General features: G+C 43.4%; 1 protein-coding gene across 1 annotated transcript in view; it reads left to right on the forward strand.

Moving 5' to 3' along the window:
- The first annotated feature begins 3,195 nt into the window (after positions 1-3,195).
- Positions 3,196-16,747, forward strand: part of LOC142195390 (pinopsin-like) — a 180,392-nt gene continuing 166,840 nt past the window's right edge. Inside the window, exon 1 of the mRNA XM_075265145.1 lies at positions 3,196-3,275. The gene's annotated coding sequence lies outside the window, so the exon portion shown is untranslated. The remainder of the gene's footprint in view (positions 3,276-16,747) is intronic.

The following is a 16,747-nucleotide window of genomic DNA, read 5'->3' on the forward strand; positions in this document are numbered from 1 at the left end:
TCTTTGGAGGTGGTCTGTGGATTGTCCTTGACTCTTCTCACCATTCTTCTTCTCTGCCTTTCTGATATTTTTCTTGGCCTGCCACTTCTGGGCTTAACAAGAACTGTCCCTGTGGTCTTCCATTTCCTTACTATGTTCCTCACAGTGGAAACTGACAGGTTAAATCTCTGAGACAACGTTTTGTATCCTTCCCCTGAATAACTATGTTGAACAATCTTTGTTTTCAGATCATTTGAGAGCGGGCTGTCCATGCTCGGTGACCATCAAACTTAACTGAACTTGAATTGTTTTGTAAAGAGGAATGGTCCAAAATACCTTCATCCAGGATCCAGGAACTGATTAAAAGCTACAGGAAGCGACTAGAGGCTGTTATCTTTGCAAAAGGAGGATCTACTAAATATTAAGGTCACTTTTCTGTTGAGGTGCCCATACTTTTGCACCAGTCAAATTTTGGTTTAATGCATATTGCACATTTTCTGTTAGTACAATAAACCTCATTTCAATCCTGAAATATTACTGTGTCCATCAGTTATTAGATATATCAAACTGAAATGGCTGCTGCAAACACCAAAATATTTAGAACTAAAAATGATTAAGATTAATAGGGGTGCCCAAACTTTTTCATAGGACTGTAGATTTTATAAGGCTAAGGCCCCACAGGACAGAACCGCCGCACTAAAGCACTGCGGAAACAACCGCGGTGTGAATGCATTGCGGTTCTTCCTGCAGCGCTTTGAACAGAAAGTTCACGGAGTTTTCCTCCGCAGACTTTCTGTTACTTTTTTCCAAAGTATTTTTCATTGCGTTTTGCTGAGTTTTTCTCACTGGATTTTCTTCCTTTATTAAACCTATAGGAAAAATGCCAGCATTGCTGCAGATTTTTTTTTTCTGCAATGTGTGAATAGGATTTGCCCAGAATCCCATTCATTTTGAAAGTACTATAAAACGAAGCGATTATTTCCATAGTGGCAAAAACACTACATTTCCGCAACGTGGGGCCTTAGGCTAAGGCTAAAATCCCACATAGCAAAGCACAGCAAAAAAATTGAATGGAAAAAACGCAGCAGAAATGCGATTTTGCAGAGTTTTCTTCTGTGGACTTTCTACTTGTGTTATTTCTATACAGAAAACGCCAACATTTCCATTGGTATAATTTACATATTGGGACTTTTAAAATGCAAGCGTTTTTGAAAACGCAGTTTTTCCACTGCAGATTTTTTTACCTTCAATGTGTGGATGGGATTAGCCAGAATCCTATCCTCTTTCCAGGTACTGTAAAATGCTACTTTTTGCAACAACATGGAGCTACTGCCTAAGGTCGGGGCCCTGCTGGAAACGTCAGGAAAAATTGTGGTGTTTTACAGTAACTGCAAAGTGAATGGGATTCTTATGAATCCCGTGCCCACTTTGAGGTAAAAACCACAGCGTGGACATGCTGTGATTTTCAAAATTGCAGCATGTCAATTATATCTATGGAAATGCCAGTGGTTTCACCATAGACAGAATTGTAACAGAAAGTCCGCGGGGGGAAAACTCTGCAAACTTTCTGATAAAAGCGCTGCTGGAAGAACCATGATACGTTGCTGCTGCGTTCCCTCTGTGCTTTATAACTGCGGGTTATCCCATGGGACCTAACACCTGGTTCACATCTGCGTTTGGTAATTCGTTTTTGCGATTCTGCATGGGGTCCCCCCCGGACAGAATACCAAATGCATTGGCAAGCGGTGTGCAGTGGAAGCACACGGACCCCACGGAACATGTGAACAGAAAATTACTTCATGAGCTCTGAACTTTCTGTCAAAAGCACTGCTGGAAAAATTGTGATGCGTTGTCACTGCAGCGCCTTTATGCTGCAGGACGCCACATGGGACCTTAGCCTTATTGAGGATGAGAGATATGATTAGGCTTTCCCACTCCAATAAGGGATGACATGTTGATAGGACATGCCAATACTTACTGACTGATGGAAGTCTTATTGCTCCTTCACTTTTCCCACACACATTGGACATCTTGGAGCGACATTTTCACTTAGGTAGAGCTGTATAGCAGTTCTCTGCCAGCAGATGGCGCAGCTGTAAAGGGGAAGTACTGAAGGGACCTCTGACTTTTAATCTTCAATTGAGCAAGGGTCCTGCAAGTCAGAACCCCACCAATACTGATCTTACGACAAATGCTAGTGATATGAAAAATATGTATTTCATGTAGCAATAACATTGCATTCTAATTCGTGCAGTATAACATGCATGCATTTCTTTTTACACTAGTGATTTTGCATATGTTAAGTTGTACTCTGGTGATATTTGTGTTCCCCCTTTGAGGCTGAGCCCACTTTTTTTGTAGCCAAACCCAGGAGTGAATTTAGAAGAATTGAAACATATAATTATTTCCTTTATATTTCCCGATCCTTTTGAAGCCACTCTTGGCTAAAAAAAAAAAAAAAAAAAAAAAAAAAAAAAAAAGGAAGCAAAAAGAAAAGCAGCTCCTGCAACTTGTGGCATAATGCTGTATTTCTTTATCGTATCTCTATGCAGAGCATTAAATGATAGGAGTACTTATTTACTGTAATACGCATCTGTCACGAAATTTAGGAATCAATCATGAATAAAATCTATCCATGTGACTTTATTCTAGTAATGGTGCATTCATTAGTGTTTATGTGCATTTAAAATCACAATTTTTTTTTTAACTGTATAAAAATTTTTACAGTTAAAACATATTAACTAAATGTTTCACCTGTAAAAACCACAACTGCTTTTTCAGGCATGCTGATTGTGGCTGGGGTGCACTGTCTAAGAGCATCCTTAGGGGAGCAGAATGGATCAATGCAGCAGCTCTGATACTCATTTTTAATATGCTTGGCTGTAATAAGAAGCCTGAGCTGGAAATGTCAGCACAGAACACACAGACACAGCTGAATGATATACACAGGGGCAGATCAGTGTAATACAATGGGACATACAAGGCTCCAATCAGCTTAGAGAGAGCAGATGATGCTGCCAGCTCTAACTGGAGATATGCCAGAGAGAAGTCTATCCTGCTCACACTTCTCCAACAACTGTGCTGTAGATTATAGTCAGTACATAGGATAGGTGATAGCACTCTCTCCTATAGAAAGATCTATTCAGACTATGATCCTTAACCCTTCATCCCTAGAAGTATTAGTTATTAGGAAGTGTCTGCAAGTTTACTTTCTCACTGTGAATATAACCTGTTGCCTATGAAGACTGTGGGATTGGATTTCTTCTATATCTCTTTCTATGCAACATTTCTGAAATGTAAGTAACTCAATACAACAACACTTATTGTAATTTATTGATGTATTATTGAATCTATATTGCTTTTTAGTAATACACTTTCATCTGTTTGTTTCACAAGATTGTATGTGAAATATTTCATTGTATATTTTATTTAGTTCTTCTAATGGACTTGCATAAAGCCATGTGTTTTCTGTAGCAGAAAAAAAAAACACTCAGATCAATGAAATAGATTTTCATTTGCAGAAATTTCTACCATGTGTGGTTTTGTGTAGCTTCTCTATGCATGTTGGAGGTGATCTGCATATGGAGGAAAACAATAGCTGTGGCTATATAAACATTAGTCTGATTTGATCCAGCACCAAAAACAATCTTCTAAGTGTAAGTTTACAAACATGGTGAATATAAGGAAAGCATTTTCTATAACCTCATCACAGAACACTTTAGTCAAGCTCACACATCCTGAAATAGCTATAGCAATGACAGCATGCTAGGGGGTAACATAGTCACAGCTAATAAAAGTTTTATACAGTGATGTACAGAGTCCATGCCCTAAGTATCACAAAGAAACAGCTACTGCTTGTAGGACCATATGTTGTTCCATATGTTGCTCCGTTCTGCATCCAATGTCACAGATATTTCCCCCTAGAAGCAATGTTTCTGCAGGAGATGCCATATGCACATGAACATTGGAAAAAACATTTGTGAAAAACAGAAGTTTGTTTCATGGCTGTTTTACAACTGTGCGTCATCCGTTTTCATTGACCTTAATCTATTGAAGGCTCGGTGAAAACAGATGAAAATAGGACATATGAATAAGTCTACTTTTCCTTAGAGAATCCAGTGTCTTAATAAATCAGGCACACTCACGTGCACCAGAAGTGAAATCTATGCCAGTTGGGAACTTACATAAATTTCATGTACAACTCCATTGTACAGCAATTTTGTGGCGTGAATTATAAATAATTTGGTGGGATAAGACCTCCCCATTCTGGCCCTAAAAGCCAGTGGGTGGTCTTCAGTTTTACTTCTTCTTGTTATTCCTTCTCTTCTTAGCAAAAAGTGGGAAGAATATGCAAATCTGACTCCCATGATGTAACTAGGAAGCCAGTGCCTCAAGTATGCACACCAATAGAGGGCGCTGACTGAGAATGTGCAAGTCTATCTTCCATGATGTAATTAGGAAGACAGAGTCTCATTCAAGATATCCAATAGAGGGCGCTCCCTTTAATATCATGCCGACCTTCTCAGAGGCCTTTGTTTGCAATGATGTTGGGATTATACCAGATACAGTCTTTTCAGCCAAGGACAGCCGTTTCGATGTATTTGCATCTCATCAGCTTGGCGTAGAGAGGACTGATCTGGCAGAGGTGCAAAAAGTGGTAATAGAGATGCAGAACTAATGATGTAGCGCGACTATGGTGTAAGAAACGGCTGTGCATCAAAGACACCATTACACCCATCTATGGAAGGTGTAGAAAACTGGTATAGCCCGCGACCCCACGTGACGGAAATGCCGCGATTTGCTCTAGGCGAAAATGCCGCAGGAAAAATCACAGTGTTTTACAGTAAGTGCAAAGTGAATGGGATTCTAGCGAATCCCATGCCCACTTTGCGGTAAGAACTGGCACAATTTTAGAAATCGCAGCATGTCAGCTATATCTACGGAAACGCCGGCGGTTTCCCCATAGATATAATTGTAACAGAAAGTCCACGAAGGAAATCTTTGTGAACTTTCTGTTTAAAGCGCTGCGGGAAGAATTGCATTGCACTGCATTGTCTTTTTGGCTGCGGGACGTCCCATAGGGCCTTAGCCATAGACGGTTATTAAACTCCCCTCAGTGTTTTCTAAAGACAGCTATTACTGTTATGTGCATGAGGGCAAAGGCTTAGGACCAACATTGCGGAAAGCCTGCAATTTTTTTGTTTCAGATTTTGTAGCATTTATAGAGTCAAAGCTATTAGAGGATTTAAAAGGAGGGGAAAATATAAGTTCTTACTTTATATTTCTGTGGAAGCCACACATGACTTTAGATAAAAAAATCTGTATAAAGCCCCATGAGCCGGAAACTCCGCGCTTGGGAACACATCGTGGTTCTTTCTGCAACGCTTTAAACAAAAAGTACAGAGTTTTCCTCCACAGATTTTCTTTTACCATTATATCTACGGGAAAGTCACCGGCGTTTCTGTAGATATAATTGACATGCTGCAATTTCCAAAACTGTGCCAGATTTTAAGGCAAAGTGGGCATGGGATTCACATGAATCCCATACATTTTGCTGTTACTGTAAAATGCCGCGATTTTTACTGTGGCGTTTCTGATGCGGGTAAATTGTGGCGTAACCAGCCCATGGGGCCCCGGCCTAAAAATGTGACTTTTCCACAATGTGTGGCCTGGGCTTAAGGGCTGGAGCCCAACATTGCTAAAACACAGCATTTTCCATCTACTGCAAAGTAGATAATATTTTGGCTAATCCTATCAGGGGCGTAACTACCGTAGAAGCAGCAGAGACGGCTGCCACAGGGCCTGGGCTATTAGGGGGCCTGTTGACAGCCGCTACCGCTGCGTTTTTTTTTTTAATAGGCCATTACGGGCCCTATTCACTTGCCGATCTTGGCTGGGCCGGAATCGGTAAGTGACACCGCGGGCCCCACAAATACTATCATTATACTCGGGGGTCTTTGCAGACCCCCGAGTATAATGATCGGCGGACCGGGAGAGGTAAGGGAACGTAACAAACACTGTTACTTACGTCTCCACGATCCTGCCAGGCCTCCTTCCTGACGTCTCTGACGTCACATGAACCCGGCCTGGGTCCCGGGTCATGTGATGTCTGATGCCATTTCAGAAGGACGGCAGCGGAGAAGACAGCGTAGGAGCCGGGGACAGGTAAGAAACAGTAATTTTTTATGTTTTTATTCCCCCGGGTCTCCGATTATTATACTCTGGGGTCTGAAAAGACCCCAGAGTATAATAATTGCTTATGGGTGTCCACTAAGGGGTATAATACTGTGTGCAGGGGCCACTATGGGGGAAAATACTGTGTGCAGGGGCCACTATGGGGACATAATACTGTGTGCAGGGGCCACTATGGGGGAAAATACTGTGTGCAGGGGCCACTATTGGGGATAATACTGTGTGTGCAGGGGCCACTATGGGACATAATACTGTGTGCAGGGGCCCCTATGGGGGATAATACTGTATGCAGGGGACACTATGGGGGATAATACTGTATGCAGGGGACACTATGGGGGATAATACTGTGTGCAGGGGCCAGCAAGGGACAAAATACTGTGTGCAGGGGCCACTATGGGACATAATACTGTGTGCAGGGGCCACTATGGGGTATAATGCTGTGTGCAGGGGCCACTAAGGGACAAAATACTGTGTGCAGGGTCCAGTAAGGGAAATAATACTGTGTGCAGGGGCCACTATGGGTCATATTACTGTGTGCAGGGGCCATTAAGGGACATAATAGAGTGCGGAGGAGGGGGCCGGTCGAGGTCTTCGACGTCTGTGTCGGTTGGGGGGGGGGGTGGCATGTCAAAATTTCGCCACGGGACCCTGCCATTCCTAGTTACGTCACTGAATCCCATCCACACATTGCAGAAAAATCAGCAGCAGAAAAGCGGAATTTTCAAAAATGCTTTCATTTATGAAAGTGACAGCATGTCAATTATACCTAGATGAAAAATGCCCGCGCTTCCATAGGTATAACAGGGGCAGAAGTCCGCAGAGGAAAACTCTGCGGATTTCATTTGAAAAACGCTGCGAAAAAAAAATCGTGATGCGTTTAAGCCGCAAGTTTTTTTTTTTTTTTTGTGTCTCACTGCGTGGGGCCTTAGCCCTTGGGTGAATTCACAGTTAGCACATTTTTCTGTCACTGGGTTAGCTGCAGTGGATACATTGTAAATTTTACATGTGATACATAGGAATCGCAGTGTAAAATTGATGCAGATTTTTTTATGGACTTGTTGATTTCACCCATTTCTTTGCCAGAATTATTTTCTGTTAGATTCCATACAGAATTCAAGAGAATGAAAGACTATTTATAATTTTAGATATAAAATTGGATACATACAGAGATACAGTAGTGCCCAGTATTGAGTGATAATACAGATGAGTGAATATGCTTGATCGAATACCTCCGCCGCATTGCTCCCGGTGGCAGGGAAGGTGGGAGGGGCAGTAAAAATTTGAAGTGTTTTTGCACGGGGAGCTATGCGGCAGAGGTTTTCGATCGAGCATATTCGCTCATCTGTAAGTGATAACATACATTTGTGCATGGGCTCTAAAGCTGGCTATGCACCTTAGATTTTAAACTACCATCACTCATCTAAACTGAACTGTGGTTGGTTGGTCATATGGCCAATGGTCCCAAACACACGAACAATCATGCATTTTTCAAAAAGTGTTCGACTACCCCAGACACTTGGAAAATCAACAGATCAACCGTTGTTCAATGCTAATGAAGTGCTAAAACAGAAAATGATGGACATTTTAAGGACAGAAGGCTGAAAATATCCAATCCAACAGATTTTGGCTTTGCAGAAGATCCCTAGAGGAAAACCTTGCAGATTTTTTTTAATGAAAAGTGTTACAGGAAAAACTGTGATGAGTTTTCACTGCTGTTATTCCCACAGCACTTTATGGCAATGCCCCGCTACGTGGGGCCCTAGCCTGAGGCTCCAAGATTATTACCAGTATGTGGCTGATTTACATTGTCCATTGCAACATATCTACATGGCCGCATTCTGCATCCATTTTTTTAATGCCAGAACCAGGAATTAAATTTACGTAAATCATAATGGAAAGACCCCTTCTATGTTGGGGCCCAATTCTGGTTTTGGCTTGCAGACACTGAGCAGAATGCTCCCAGGTAAATGAGATAAACAGTATAAATAAGTGAGGCTTCTAGAAGCACAAGTACATCTTCCCTACTCCGCTATAATGGACTGTGCATTGCCAGTACTTGGTGACATATGTTGCTTCATGTAATCTGTTTTATGAGAAGCAGTTCATTAAATCCCGGGGTCTTAATTCTATTATAATTAACAAACACTTTAAGGCTTCAAGTACATAAACGTTGAGAAAAACATCATTACAGATCCCTCATAGACTTAATTCTATTGATGGATCAGTGAAGAAGGACAAAATTAGGACACAACCCATTTTTTATAGTCAAAAAATGGACAGTAAAAAGACAGACATGTGAATAGCCCCATTGTGTTCTAATAATGGCTGTTACAAAAACTTATGTCATACATGTAGTGTGTATAAGGTCATAATACATATAAAATATAATTATGAGAGGTTGGACTATCCTATGTGATTCTGAGTTTGCAGTGGAATGTACTCGGAAGACACCCTGAGTGCATTATGTTATGCATTCACATTTTTGCAAGCTTTGGGTTCTTTCCGTTCTGTTGACACGGATGATTATACAGCAGGTCCTATCCTGCTCCATGTTAAGAGAACAGATCGAATTGGAAGCCCCATAGACGTAAATGCACTCAAATATCAGTCCAAGTACGTTACGCTGCAAACTCAGCCCCACATTTGAAGCATAGATCGTAATACTTAACATAGATGAAGATACACCACACCAAGGAAAGTTTCCAATCTTCAATTTCCACAGCAGAAACTCTAGTCAAGTAGTCCTAATCTCTTATTAAAAGTTGACATAATTAATATTTAATAAAAAAAAAAATGGAAATCATCCTGGGTAAAACAGCATGTTCATTGCATTGTTTATGGAAGTGTAATGCCTCATTCACATCTGCGTTTGGTAATCCGTTTGGGGAGTCTGCGCGGGGAACCCCCCCCTCCGAACGGACTACCATACGCACTGGCAAGCGGTGTGCAGTGAAAGCACTATAATGGGGTCGGTGTGCTTTCCATGAATTCCTGCATGAATCATGCAGACAGAAAAGTACTTTGTGATCTACTTTCATGTCTGCATGATTCATGCAGGCAGCACGTGGAACGCACATGGACCCCATTATAGTCTATGGGGTCCGTGTGCTTTCACTGCACATCGCTTGCCAGTGCATTCGGCAGTCCGTTCGGGGGGTCCCCATGTGGACTCCCCGAATGGATTACCAAATGCAGATGTGAATGACGCATAAGAGTGGTCCCACACAATGTCCCCGTGCCACCAGGGTTTTAACTTCTTAGTTAGGGCTTATTCTCATGTCCACATTTTTCATGCAATGCATATTTATCCATTCATTTCATGTCTTCATTTAGACATCTGTTTTTTTCACGGACTGTGGATCCACAAAACAAAAGCAATTGCAGATTAATTTTTTTATGCTGATAAGGATACGCCACATTCATGAAAGTCTAGGAGCCTTGGGGAAAAGGAAAATGGCTGATATCTGTGTGTCTTGTGTTATCCATTTTTCATAGATCCACAGACATTAAAAGGTGCAGTTAAAGGGGTTTTTCAGTTTCAGAAAATAAGTGTCATTGTCTGTATACTGAAAAGTTACACAATTTTGCAATATACTTTATCAATTCTTTATGATTTTCTAGAGCTCCGCTTGCTGTGATTCATTTTTTAGCTCCAGTGGATAAAAATCAGTCCATGATCATACATGTGATATACAGTCCATAGTCATACCTGTGACATACAGTCCATGGTCATACATGTGATTTACAGTCCATGGTCATACATGTGTCCATGGTCATGTGATGCGTATACAGGTGCACAGCTTCTTACAGTTATGACACAGGAATCAGAGAGTGGTCGAACTTTTCAGTATACAAACAACAACACTTATTTGCAGTAATTGGACAGCCCCTTTAAATGTTTTTTAAAAAATGGATCTTTGCAGACCCCCGAGTATAATGATTGGAGGCCCAGGACACGTAAGAAACATAAAAAACTGTGTTACTTACCTCTTCAGGCTCTGGGCAGGCTTCAGCCTAGTTGTCTGACATCTATGACGTCACATGAACCCGGCCTGCGTCATGTGACGTTCGACGTCATTGAAGAAGGCCGACAACGGAGGACTGCAGTGGAGGCGGGGGACAGGCAACAGTGTTTTTTTTTTATGTTTTTATTCCCCTGGGTCTCCGATTATTATACTCTGGGGTCTGAAAAGACCCCAGAGTATAATAATTTTTATGGGTGTCCACATTGGGACATAATACGTTGTGCAGGGGCCACTGAGGGACATAATACTGTGTGCAGGGGCCACTGAGGAACATAATACTGTGTGTGCAGGGGCCACTGAGGGACATAATACTGTGTGTGCAGGGGCCACTGAGGGACATAATACTGTGTGCAGGGGCCACTATGGGGCATACTACTGTTTGCAGGGGCCACTATGGGGGATAATACTGTGTGCAGGGGCCACAATACTGTGTGCAGAGGCCACTAAGGGACATAATACTGTGTGCAGGGGCCACTAAGGGACATAATACTGTGTGCAGGGGCCACAATACTGTGTGCAGAGGCCACTAAGGGACATAATACTGTGTGCAGGGGCCACAATACTGTGTGCAGAGGCCACTAAGGGACATAATACTGTGTGCAGGGGCCACAATACTGTGTGCAGAGGCCACTAAGGGACATAATACTGTGTGCAGAGGCGTGCAGAGGCCACTAAGGGACATAATACTGTGTGCAGGGGCCACTGAGGGACATCATACTGTGTGCAGGGGCCACTATGGGACATAATACACCGTGCAGGAATGCGGAGGAGGGGTCTGTCTAGGTCTTCGGTGTCGGTCGGGAAGTGGGCGCCCATGTCAAAAGTTTGCCAAGGGGCCCACCATTCCTAGTTATGCCACTGCATAGACTATAATGTGGTCCACTGAGTTTCTGCCCCAAAAATGTGGAGAGAAAAGTCCTTCTTTCAGGACTTTTCTGTCCACATTTTTCAATCAGAATGGGGTTTGTGTGGTGGTGTGAATCCAGCCGTAGAAGTATGAGGTGCTGTCAGTGAAAAATACAGATGTTTCATAGCCTCAAAATGTGGAAATGTGAATGCAGTGGACGTGAATCATTTTAGCTGCATTGAATTAATGTGAGCGTAGTTTTGCTGTTACCATGTGTTCAGCAATGAGATGTAGATGAACTTAATTGTTGTCTCGCCTCCAGCCTCTATTTAATTTAATATGTCCTAATCGGGTATACAAATGTTGTTACCTGAAGCAAACATTCAAGAGTAATGGATTTCTGAATAAAAAATATCTTTATTTTTGACATTATCTAATCGAGTCGCTGCTGCTGTCTGGTACCATGGCTTTAGGCAATAGACAGCTCGGTTCTAAATAGAGCTTTTTCAAAGACAAATGCAGGAAAAAGGACTCTTTATAGTATGATAGTTTATGAGATGTTACTACTGTATGTATATAGAGCCCTCACTTCTATTTTTTTAAAAAGATGTTCCCTGTACAGTACTGCATGCTTGTGAACCCCACCCACCACAAAAAGTGATCTTCTGCCTCCAAAATTTGGGTTGCATGGCCTGGAAAAACTGTATTCCACACTTGAATTTCTCCCAGGGTGCCATCCATTGCTTTATTCCTTATTATTATTTTTTATATTATTATTATTATTTCCGGTACAGAAACATACATGAAGTATTTAACCCATTCCCAGCTCTGTAATATTTGAGTAGTCAAATATGGCTGCTGAATGGCTGCCATACCCACTGCATTTCTGCTGTATTATACAAATCAAATCAAATCAAAAATGCTTTATTGGCACGTCCGAATAGGTATTTGGCATTGCCAAAGCTAGTAAAGTGGGCGGGGGGGGGGGGGGAGTTGGGTGGGTGGTGGGTATGGGGGGAGGTTTGGGTTATAACAGTCCATGGAGTCTCATCTTCCTCTTCGTTGGTGACCGCTATATGGGGGGGTGGGGTTGAAGGTGGGGGGGGGGCGGGTGTATTGGGATAAATATAACAGTCCATGGAGTCTCATCTTCCTCTTCATTGGTGCCTGCTATATGGGGGGTGGGGTTGGAGGTGGGGGTGGGGTGGGGCGGGTGTATTGGGATAAATATAACAGTCCATGGAGTCTCATCTTCTCTTCATTGGTGACCGCTATATGGGGAGGTGGGGGTGGGGTGGGGCGGGTGTATTGGGGTAAATATAATAGTCCGTGGAGTCTTATCTTCCTCTTGTTTGGTGACAGCTTGCCACGTATTGGGCGGCGATCTCCACAGTGGCCTCTTCTTCTCCCAGTAGGATGTAGAGTTTCCTCTTCTCGTCTGCAGATATGAAGTCTGGGATGTAGGCAGAGAGTCTTTGGTAGTAGACGGCCCTCACAGCTGAGTATTTGGTGCAGTGTAGCAGGAAGTGGGTCTCGTCTTCTAGGGCCCCCTGGTCACAGTGCTGGCACAGTCTGTACTCCCGTGGCTTGTACGTCTGCCTGTATCGCCCCGTCTCTATCTCTAGGTTGTGGGCGCTCAGTCTGTACCGGCTCAGGGTCTGTCTGTGCTTGGGGTGGCGTATTCTCTCCAGGTAGGTGGCCATGGTGTAGTCCCTTTGTAGGGATTGGTACACGGTGAGTTTCTTGGAGTTATTTATTTCGTTTCTCCATTCTTCAATGTACCGCTCTCTGTTTACCTCTGTGGTCGCCTTTATTTCGGCCTTGGTTATCATCTGTTGGTGTTTTTGGTTTGGTGGTTGGCTGTTGTTTGGTTGGTGAATGTCTGGTTTGCTCCGGTGACTTAGCCAGGCTTGGTGGTGGTAGGAGTCGGGCTTGCTCCCCTGGATGTGTGCCTGGAAAGCTAGCGCCCTCTTCTGTATGGTGAGCCATAGGGGGAGTCTGCCTAGCTCTGCCCTGCAGGCCATGTTGGTGGTGTTGCGATGGACATGGAGCAGGTATTTTACAGAACTCCAGGTAGAAGTTCTCTGTTGGGCTGGAATCCCACTTTGACTGGTCTGGGTAGGTGGCTGGGCCCCAAACCTCGCTGCCATAGAGAAGGATCGGGGAGATGACTGCGTCAAATATCTTCAGCCAGACCCTCACCGGTGGTTTGAGGTGGTACAGTTGTCTTCTGATGGCGTAGACAGCAGAGACCTGGTGCCAATACCTACAACCAGTGACTGCATTGATCATGGGAATTAAGGCCCCTGGTGTGTAGGTTACAGCTGGCATGGGTGACACCATTTTGGATAGGATCGCCAATTCACTATAAAAATTTGGTAGCCATAAAATCATAAGTACCCATAGAATACAGACATATCAATTTGGCTGCACAGTGTATGCCATAAAAACTAAGCCAGTAAGAAAGTTGCACAAATACAGTTTTCCACCCCATTGTGAATTTTTTAAAAAAACGTGATTATTTTCTGCACTATGTGGATGTGATGGGCCAGAATCCCATTCACTTTGCAGGTACTGTAAGCACAGCATTTTTACTGTGTCGTTTCTGCAACAGCGGTTGTTCTGTGAGAGATACACACAATACTCTTGTGGTAAAGTGTATGGTAAAGTTGTGGATAGGGTGTATATCTCACCTAGTCTCCTCAGCCAGACATGGTAGCGGAAATCCAGAAGGATACATGTTGCTTTAGAAGAACGTAGTCTGCTAGGGCTCTTTATTTAAGTTACGTGGGCTGTATTTCCTGGACTGGAGGACAGGTTTGTTGTGGGAGTCTTGCAGTCCACATTCCTAGTCCACTATGGATTTCCCCTAGTCCCAGGTGTTCTCAGGTGAGGCTTCTTGATGTTCATTATTGGGGAAGGAAGCCTGAAAAGGGCTGACAGGTTTGCAGCCAAAGGGTGCATTCACACTACGGAACGCCAGCGTGTATCACAGCCGTACACGCCGGCGTTACAGCAGGGCTGCAGGACACTTCCCATTCATTTCTATGGGAGCCGGCATGCGAGCGCTCCCCATAGAGATGAATGGAAAGCAGTCCATTCATTTCTATGGGGAGCGCTCGCATGCCGGCTCCCATAGAAATGAATGGGAAGTGTCCGGCAGCCCTGCTGTAACGCCGGCGTGTACGGCTGTGATACACGCTGGCATTCCGTAGTGTGAATGCACCCTAAGGGTGCATTCACACTAAGTATACGCTGAGCTGATTCTGAACGTAAAACACGTTCAGAATGAGCGTGTACAAAGCAGATCCCTTTAATTTCAATAGGAGCCGGCATACGTGCGCTCCCCATTGAAATGAATGGGCTGCTTTTTTCCCTATTGCTAACAATGTGATACGTGCGCGTGTGAAGGCAGCCTGAGAGGGAAAGCATCTGGGGCGGTTATAGACAGTTTGTTGCCAGGTGACTGCACTGGAATAGTGAGGCATCCTACTGTATAGCTAGAGCCGGACAGGTTTAGCTTTGTTTTGTTTGCATGTTGTTTTGGGCTGAAGCATTTGAATAAAGTGCCCTTGGAGTTTGAAACATGCTGCCTGTGTGAATTATCATTGCTGACCCCCACCGTGTGTGCTGATCCTGTATTATAAAAATGAATTCTTGTCTCTGTCTGTCTGTCCGTCTGTCTGTCTGTTCTCTAATGCGAACCAAACGACTGGACCGATCTTCACCAAATTTGGTACAGAGATACTTCAGATATCCGGGAAGGTTTAAGACGAGACTCCAACTCACTCGGATGTACCGTTGCTGAGATACAGCATTCCAAACACAGTACCCCCCCCCCCTTAGCCAATACAAACCTGCAAGACTTTCACTCATATTCCAACTGCAATACACACGGTCACTCCACATACACAACCCAACACTGATATCCAAACTGAGATACATGCATCAGAGGATTAGATACACAGATCAGCACACAGTATCACACGCCAGAGGATTAGATACATGGGTCTGCACACAGTCCCACACACCAGAGGATTAAATACGCACTTCTACACACAGTTCCACACACTGAAGGATTTGATACGTGCATCTGCACACGGTTCCACATGCCGAAGGATTAGATACAGGCGTCTACACACAGTTCCACACTCCAGAGGATTAGATACGCGCGTCTGCACACATTTGTACACGCCATAGGATTAGATACACGTGTCTGCACACAGTACCACATGCAGTAGGATTAGATATGCACGTCTACACACAGTACCACATGCCATAGGATTAGATACGCGCGTCTGCACACAGTACCACATGCCGGGGGATTGGATACGCGCGTCTACACACAGTTCCACATGCCGTAGGATTAGATACGCACCTCTTCACACAATACCACACAGGGGAGGATTAGATACACGTGTCTTCACACAGTTGTACACGCCATAGGATTAGATACACGCGTCTGCATACAGTACCACATGCCGTAGGATTAGATACACGTGTCTACACACAGTTCCACACTCCAGAGGATTAGATACACGCATCTGCACACAGTTGTACACGCCATAGGATTAGATACATGCGTCTGCACATAGTACCACATGCAGTAGGATTAGATACGCGCATCTACACATAGTTCCACACGCCGAAGGATTAGATACGCGCCTCTTCACACAATACCACACGGGAGGATTAGATACGTGTGTGTGCACACAGTATCACACTTTGGAGGATTAGATACATGCCTCTGCACACAGTACCACAAGCTAGAGTATTAGATAAGCGTCTCAGCACACAGTATCACACGGGGGAGGATTAGATACGCACGTCTGCACACAGTACGACACGGGGAGGATTAGATACACGCGTCTACACACAGTACCACATGCCATAGGATTAGATACGCGCATCTGCACACAGTACCACATGCCGTAGGATTAGATACGCGCGTCTACACACAGTTCCACACGCCGTAGGATTAGATATGCACCTCTTCACACAATACCACACAGGGGAGGATTAGATACGTGCATCTGAACACAGTACCACACTTTGGAGGATTAGATACAGGCCTCTGCACACAGTACCACATGCCAAAGAATTAGATATGCGTCTCAGCACACAGTTCCACACGGGGAAGGATTAGATACAGCTTTACTCCAGGTATCTATAACAACTGATCACAGGTTTTTCACTGACATCCAAAATGAGATACACATAATCACATGACGCTTATGGACATACACACAAACCAGATACAACATACACCAGTGCAAAATTGGACAATTCTTATGGGGCCACTACACAAACATAAAATGTAATATACCCGTGCGAAACCGGGTCCTCCCTCTAATATATATATATATATATATATATATATATATATATATATATATAGTGTATACTCACAGAATCTTTGGAATATTTTGTGCTATTTGTTATTAATTAAAAATAAAAAGGTGGTCCTCTGCCTATACACACCATTTTCTATTTGAGTAATGAAGCAACGCATGCTAATTTATTGCTCTGTCTTCCCAATTATGTTTTTTTTTTTTTGTAAGAGGGAGCAGTGTATAGTTAATGCCCACATATTGTCTATATAAACAGTGCCCAAATGATGCCACAAATAGCTTGTGTCATCTCAAAAATATCTCAAATTGAAAAAACATGCTATATGTGCCATAGGCAACCTGTAATAGACATG

Source organism: Leptodactylus fuscus, chromosome 2 (assembly GCF_031893055.1).
Source record: "Leptodactylus fuscus isolate aLepFus1 chromosome 2, aLepFus1.hap2, whole genome shotgun sequence".
Lineage (NCBI taxonomy): Eukaryota > Metazoa > Chordata > Amphibia > Anura > Leptodactylidae > Leptodactylus > Leptodactylus fuscus.